Source organism: Macaca mulatta, chromosome 7, assembly GCF_049350105.2.
Source record: "Macaca mulatta isolate MMU2019108-1 chromosome 7, T2T-MMU8v2.0, whole genome shotgun sequence".
Taxonomy (NCBI): Eukaryota; Metazoa; Chordata; class Mammalia; order Primates; family Cercopithecidae; genus Macaca; species Macaca mulatta.
The window spans coordinates 170012947-170020571 of record NC_133412.1 but is presented as its reverse complement, the minus strand read 5'-3'; the positions used below and the strand labels follow the sequence as shown (position 1 = coordinate 170020571).

The window sequence follows — 7625 nt, the reverse complement described above, 5'->3', positions numbered from 1 at the left end:
CACTTGCTCATTCATTCTTTGATTCAGTCAGTCAGTTGGTCAGTCAACAAACATTTGCTGGAAAGCTGTGCCAGGCCCTTTGGAGGCCCCAGTGGGACGAGGCTGAATAGAACAGGGTCTCCCTGGCATAGTGAGGGAGCCCCAGAAATCCCAGCTCTGCCTCAAAGTGGCCATGTTATCTGAGAAAATGCACCTCTCCTTTCAGCCTCCTGTCCCTCATTGGTAAAGGGTGACCATTAATACTTCACTTGGTCTTGTTAAAAAGAATAAATCGAAGATGGCGGATGAGGCCACGCGACGTGTTGTGTCTGAGATCCCGGTGGTGAAGACTAACGCCGGACCCCGAGATCGGGAGTTGTGGGTGCAGCGACTGAAGGAGGAATATCAGTCCCTTATCTGGTATGTGGAAAACAACAAGAATGCTGACAACGATTGGTTCCGACTGGAGTCCAACAAGGAAGGGACTCGGTGGTTTGGAAAATGCTGGTATATCCATGACCTCCTGAAATATTAGTTTGACATCGAGTTTGACATTCCTATCACATATCCTACTACTGCCCCCAGAAATTGCAGTTCCTGAGCTGGATGGAAAGACAGCAAAGATGTACAGGGGTGGCAAAATATGCCTGATGGATCATTTCAAACCTTTGTGGGCCAGGAATGTGCCCAAATTTGGACTAGCTCATCTCATGGCTCTGGGGCTGGGTCCTGGGCTGGCAGTAGAAATCCCTAATCTGATTCAGAAGGGCGTCATCCAACACAAAGAGAAATGCAACCAATGAAGAATCAAGCCACTGAGGCAGGGCAGAGGGCCCTTTGATAGGCTATGATACTGTTTTCCTGTGCATCAGCAGTCATTGCTGGGGTAGAAACAAACACACACCAACCAGTATTGCTACTTAGTTTCTAAGGCTACACAAGGAAGGGAAAGCCTGGGCTTTGGACAATCTAGAGGTAATTTATATCCGCCCCCAGGTGGAGCAACATGCGATCCTGGAGGCATGGGGGTAACTGAAAGTGAGTACATAAAGTCTTTCTGGTTTCTGGAGATAACCCATCAATAAAAGCCGCTTCCTCTGGTAAAAAAAAATAAAAATTAACAAAAATAAAAAAATAAATCCAGGTGTGTAATGTATGGCACAGAGCCTAGTACCAAGGAGACAGTACATGTCAGGCCCTCCACCCTGACCTAGAAACACTCTCAGCTTGATGAGCAAGACAGAAATATAGAAGGTTATTTCAGTCTAACAGAGGTTTTCACAAAGTTCTGTGTAAGAGTAGAGAGAGAAACCGATCGCTCTGGTTTTCCTAGATGCAAGAAGGGGAATGAATGTTTGAAGTGTGCTGGGGAGAAAGGTGAAGGGTTTGCAAGCCCCCAGTGCTACCCTTCCGAGCCAAATGTTTAGAATCAGCCTGCAAGGATCCAGGCTGATGGGTGTTTATTTAGACACACACGCCAACAGCCTGTAATGTGCCCAGAAGAGGGAAGGGGGCCAGCGGGATGGATAGATTCTATGTGCAAGAAAGAATTGCGGCTGTGAAATGTGAAGTGAAAGATGCCTCGTTTTCGAATTAGGCTACGGGAAGAGAGGAAATGTATTTTTCCCAAAAGCTAGAGAATTGGGCCAAGTTGGGCTACAGAGAGGATTTCTGCATTTGGAAGACAATCTAATTTGGTGGGTTTGGGTTTTGGGGCAGGCAGCCTGGGTTTGTGTCTCAACTCTGCCATTTACTGAGCTCATGTGGCCAGGCAAGCTCTGTTTCCTAGAAAGTTCCATTCTATGCCAGGTAGGGATGAATCCAGGGCACAGGTCAGGGGGTTGGTGTGAGCATGGATGGGGTGCTGCTGGGAGGACACCTTACACGGTACCCAGCCATCAGCAATGTTACTGTTTATTATAACAATAATAAATGTTAGTTCTTGTTGTTATTATCAGGCAGGAGGCTGGTTGGGATGCTTCTAGCTAAATGTCCCTGTGTCCTCACCGTATACTCTTTCCACCACAGTTATGGAGGGTTGTGGGAGAGACTTTTAAAAACAGAGGAAAGGGACAGGAGTGCATTTTCATTTTCACCTTGGTGTGGATGAACCAGCAGCTACAGCTGGCTCTCCTGATCGGCCAGTAACCCACCCTTCTCATTGATCTATCGATCTCATTCCCAGGTGGAAGAGTGTCTTAGGATTCAGAGCCAACAAACATTTTCTCAGTAATCCTCTGTTCTAGGCCCTGCACTTCAGGCAGCACCTCCCCTCATTTGTTTTTTTGTTTTGTTTTGTTTGAGACAGAGTCTCCCTCTGTCGCCTAGGCTGCAGTGCGGTGGCATGATCTTGGCTCACTGCAACCTCCACCCCCCAGGTTCAAGCAATTCTCCTGTTTCAGCCTCCCGAGGAGCTGGGACTACAGATGCCTGCCACCACAACCGGCTAATTTTTGTATTTTTAGTAGAGACGGGGTTTTGCCAAGTTGGCCAGGCTGCTCTTGAACTCCTGACCTCAGGTGACCTATCCGCCTCGGCCTCCCAGAGTGCTGGGATTACAGGTGTGAGCCATGGTGCCCGGCGGCCTCCCCTCGTTTAATCTCAGTTCTCTCATCCCTTTGATAGCAGCATGAATGCACAGTCTCAGAAAGCACAGAGAGGCCAGGTGACTTGTCCAAGGATACACAGCTTAGAGGTGGGAGAGCAGGCATTTGTAGCTAGAGTTGAATGACTACTGGTCTTTCATTACTTCATACCTGGAAGGACGTAGGTTCCCTTCAGGGATTGGGGTGCCCTAGGAAGACCCACACAGGGACCACAAACTCCCTCCTCACACAGACCTCCTGGCTACACTCAGAAAGGCATCTGTCCTGCAACTGGAGACCGGCTGCATTCCAGACCCAAGTTCCTGCCCTGCAGAAAGGGTGAACTTACTGTGAATTCAATCAGATCAGTGAATCCAGGCAAATCATTATTTCTGCATTGCCATGAACCTGAAGCCTTCCTGGGGTGCAGGATAAGGAGAGGTTTATTAAGGGATTAGGAACCATGTGCTGAGCAAGGTCCTGGAGTGTCAAGAGAGGAAACTAAGCCCCGGGGCCTGTCCGTGCATCTCCCACTGCCCGGCACCGGCTGGGCTGGCACTTGGCATTGCCACTTCAGGGAGGCAGGATTTGCTCAGGAGAGGAACCAGCCTCCGTCCTGATCCACTCAAGCTCCTCAGGAGGACAGACACCATCTCTGAGCCACCTTTAGCCCTCAGGGCGGGCCCAGAGGAGAAGCTCAGCCCCTGGACACTAAGAAGAACATGAGAGAGCCAGGCATTTCCTGCAAGGACAACCTGATTGCTCTCCACACTGAAACAACTAGAATGCAGCAAATGGCCCGGGATATCCTAACTCGGCATGTGCGGTCCCCCGTCCAGCCTCTGACCTCCCTCAGGCTCCAGCCACCTGAATGGCCCAGGAGCCCATTTCCATTCAGGCCCTGGTTTGTTTCAGCCCTCCCCTCTGCCACGTGTCCTCTCCCCTTGCCTGTCTGCATTCTCTGCTCCTGGACAAAGGAATCATTTGCTCTTCTCCAAGCCCCTCTGCCACCCCTCCCCCAGCTATATTTGAAGAAAGGTCTCAAAACTCCTCAGGGGTATTCATCTTTGCAGCTTCAGATCAGCTCACACCCAGAATAACTGAATATAGGCATGGTTAGTAAATTCAATAACTAGGTCAGGTGCGGTGGTTCATGCCTGTAATCCCAGTACTTTGGGAGGCTGAGGCGGGAGGAACTCTTGAGGCCAAAAGTTCAAGACCAGCCTGGGCAACATAGTGAGACCCCAACGCTACAAAAAAAAAATTTAAAAAAATTATCTGGGCCTGGTGGTGCACACCTATCGATCAGATACTCAGGAGGCTGGGGCAAGAGTATTGCTCGAGCTTAGGAGTTTGAAGTTGCAATGAGCTATGATCATGTCACTGTACTCCAGCCTGGATGACAGAGCAATACCTTGTCTCTTAACAATAATAGTAATAATAAGTAAAAATACATTTAAAAATTCAATAATTAGTTATAAATTCCTCATTTTCCCCATATACCCTTGCACTCCCATGTTACCCAATGTGGATAATTAAATAGCTAGACTTTACCTTTACAAAGCGTTCTCCAGTATGATTTTATTTCTTACAGTAATCCTAAGAGATTGGGGTTCTCACCGCCTCACAGAAATATTCCTTTCATTTTCTCCCAATGCTGAGACTTGGACCCAGAGAGTTAATGACCTACCCAAGGCCGCAGAGGTAGGTGGTCACAGAAACGGGGCCCAGCCTGAGCTTTAGAACCTGCATGAGCCAAGGCCAAACACGTCCCAGTCCCTGGAGCCAGTCCTGCCCTGGACATAAGGCCCCGGAAGAGGTCAAGCCATGCCCAGTCTCAGAGAGCCTTCTGGGCCTGGCAGCCCCTCACCTGGGCCAGGTGGGGTGTGGCCAAGGCCTCAAGGCCCTCCTGCCGGGCAGCCCATCCTGCCTGCCCACGGGCGGCTCAGCCGGCTGCCCTCCACCGTCTGCCAGTTCCAAGCTTTTTGGCAAACTGGCACCTAATCACCCACCATCTGCGAGCAGAGCGAGTCTTGGCTACCTCTTGGTGCTTCTTCAAATCAACTTGCAAGTTTTCAAAGTGATGCGAGTTCTTGGTGCTTGCAAAAATGTCAGCTTCCGTCACATCTTATTAAAACTGAAAATATGAAAAGGTTTCAGATAAACTGAAACAAGCCCAGTTTTAAGTGAGATCACTTTTTTTTTTTCCTAAAATGCACAGAGTTTTGTTGTTTTTTTCTGATTACCGGGGTGATAATCATTATCTTTACATCTGTTGTCCTCCGTGGGGCCCACACCCGGACAGGGCTGCAGCTGACTCTGTGCAGAGTGTGTCAGTGGCGGTGACGGTCACTGTCTTATGGTGGCTTATTCATGCAGGGTCCCCTTGGTGAGGTTACAGTGGTGGAGAAAGTACCAACAGCAAGTAACACTTCTGTGCCAGGAACGAGGTCCTCTATGCATTCTCTTATTGAATCCTAAATAAGATTCTCCTGTTCTCTCCATAAAGGTGAAGAAACGGGGCACAGAGATGCCACTTGTCACATGGCTAGTAAGTGGCAGAGCTGGGATTTTAACCCAGGCAGGACACGGGCTGCTATGGGACCTGCAGGCTGGGGGAGGTGCTCGGATCCACCCTAGGGGCCCTGAGAAGCTGAGGGAGGGTTCTGATCAGGTGTCGGCAGGGTCAGGACTACGTTGGAAATGTCACTGTGGCTACGTCATGAATTCACTCAGCACTCATTCAGTGCTACCGCTGCATAGCTTGATGCTGGATTCTATGGAGAAATATGAGATGGATAAAACCCAAATCTAGGGAAAGAAGGCCTGTGCTTAATTATGGTGCTAGCAGAATGAAGCGATAATGGCATCCTGTTGCTTCCAGAATGAGCACCAAATTTCAGCCTCAGCCCCTCACTCACCCCCACCCGCACTCCCCTCCACCCACTGTCCAGGCCCAGCAGGAACTCACCCCAGACTGCCTGGCAAACAGATCCCCACTCTGCCTCCCAACTTAGTTCAAAGGCCTCCAAGAGCCCCCTGGGACATCCTCCTTCTGCGGACTGCTCTGAAACAGCCACGCCCCTCCAAGCTGGGGGCCTTTCCCAGGAAACTTGAATCCTGTGGGTGGGCCAGGCTCAGCAGGTGGGCTCCCTGAGGGTAGGGGCTCCTTCTCACGTGTCTCTGGGTCCGCAACCCCTTCCATGGCCCTGGCATACAAGAGGCATTCAGAAGATGTGTGTGAGATGAGCACTCAGAGCACTCATGCAGGTAACGTCCTAGGAGGGCTCCTCAGGAGACACGTGGCACAGAGCACAGCCAGAGCTGGGTATGAGTCTCCACTCAGCCAGCCCCTCCTGGATGGTGTCCACCTGTCTTTCCTCACCTGTGAAACGGGAGTAGGCAAAAACCATCACAGAGTTGTTGGATGAACTGAATGCATGGCACTTGGCAACGCTCAAGACACAGCAGCTTTTACTACTGCCACCACCGATGCCACCACTGCTACTCCCACCACCGTGACCACCACTGCTGCTAATCCCACCACCACTGCCACCACTGCTGCTAATCCCACCACCATGGCCACCATTGCTAATAATCCCACCACCACTGCCACCACTGCTGCTAATCCTGCCACCACCACTGCCACCACTGCTGCTAATCCCACCACCACTGCTACCACTGCTGCTAATCCCACCACCACTGCCACCACTGCTGCTAATCCCACTACCACTGCCACCATTGCTGCTAATCCCACCACCATGGCCACCACTGCTATTAATCCCACCACCACTGCCACCACTGCTGCTAATCCTGCCACCACCACTGCCACCACTGCTGCTAATCCCACCACCACTACCACCACTGCTGCCACTGCTATTGCAACCATTACCACCGCTGTTGCTACTGTCACCACTACCACCATTGCTACCACTGGTTTTACCGCCATGACCACAACTGTTGCTACTCCTATCATGACCAACACTGCTGCTGCTCCCACCACCATGACCACCATTACTGCCACTGCTATTACCACTATTACCAAAACAACAACTACTACTATCACTAATACCACCTTCACTAGCACTGCTGCTGCTGATACTGTTAGCACTGCGCTGATGCTACCACTGCTACCACAATCCCTGCTACTACCATTACGATTGCTACTGCTGCCAGTACTACTGCTATTAATACAGCTGCTGCTGCTACTGCCACCACTGCCACTACTGCTAGTGCCACCAGCATTGCCACCACTGCTGAGTCACTTCCACTGCTCACTGCTGCTACGACCACTCCTGCTACTATTGTTATTATTACCTCTATTGCGATCACTGCTGCTATTGCCAGTTGAGGAAGAACAAAGAACAGGTATAAAATCACACTGTACAATAGTAAGTGTACAAATAGAACACTTTTGTGTACTATTTGAAGAAACTGCACAAATAGTAAACGTAAGGAAAAATACTATTTCTGGCTATGAAGCAAAGAAATTCACTTTACAGCACCCTTGAAATACCGTGTTATAACAATTAATTGGGGGGAACGATTTTAAATAGACCTGTGCAATGCTTGTGAGATGGAGTTGCAGGCCTGATAAAATAGTGCATTGTTACAATGGACTGCTTTAGGACGGTGAAAGATAAGAACTATCAAAAGCCTTAAAAATGCCCTTGAATCAACAATTTCCACACCTGGGACTAATTCAAGAGATGACAAGGTGGGAGAAAAACATATTCCCTGAACCTTGATCAGCAACAATAAAAACAGAGGGGAGCTGAAGCCAACGTTTGTCTCTCAGGGAATGAACACCTCGACTGGTATTTTCCTGCTGGTGGGAATATTACACAGCTTTGAACAACTGTGATGATAAAAAAAAAACAAAACTGTACTACCCAGAAAGATGCTTAGGAAGTACTGTTGAGAGAAAAAGATTAAGATATAACAAAGTATTTATACTCTGTTTTGAGTATTACAAAATATGTATGCTCATAGACTATAAAACATAGAAAAACGAAAATAATTGTTGGAAGATTTGTATAGAAGGACTAAGAGATGTTTTTC

General features: G+C 49.1%; 1 pseudogene; it reads left to right on the top strand.

Annotated features, from left to right (window-relative positions):
* The first annotated feature begins 275 nt into the window (after positions 1-275).
* LOC704680 (ubiquitin-fold modifier-conjugating enzyme 1 pseudogene) lies at positions 276-842 on the top strand (annotated as a pseudogene).
* Positions 843-7625: the final 6783 nt, after the last annotated feature.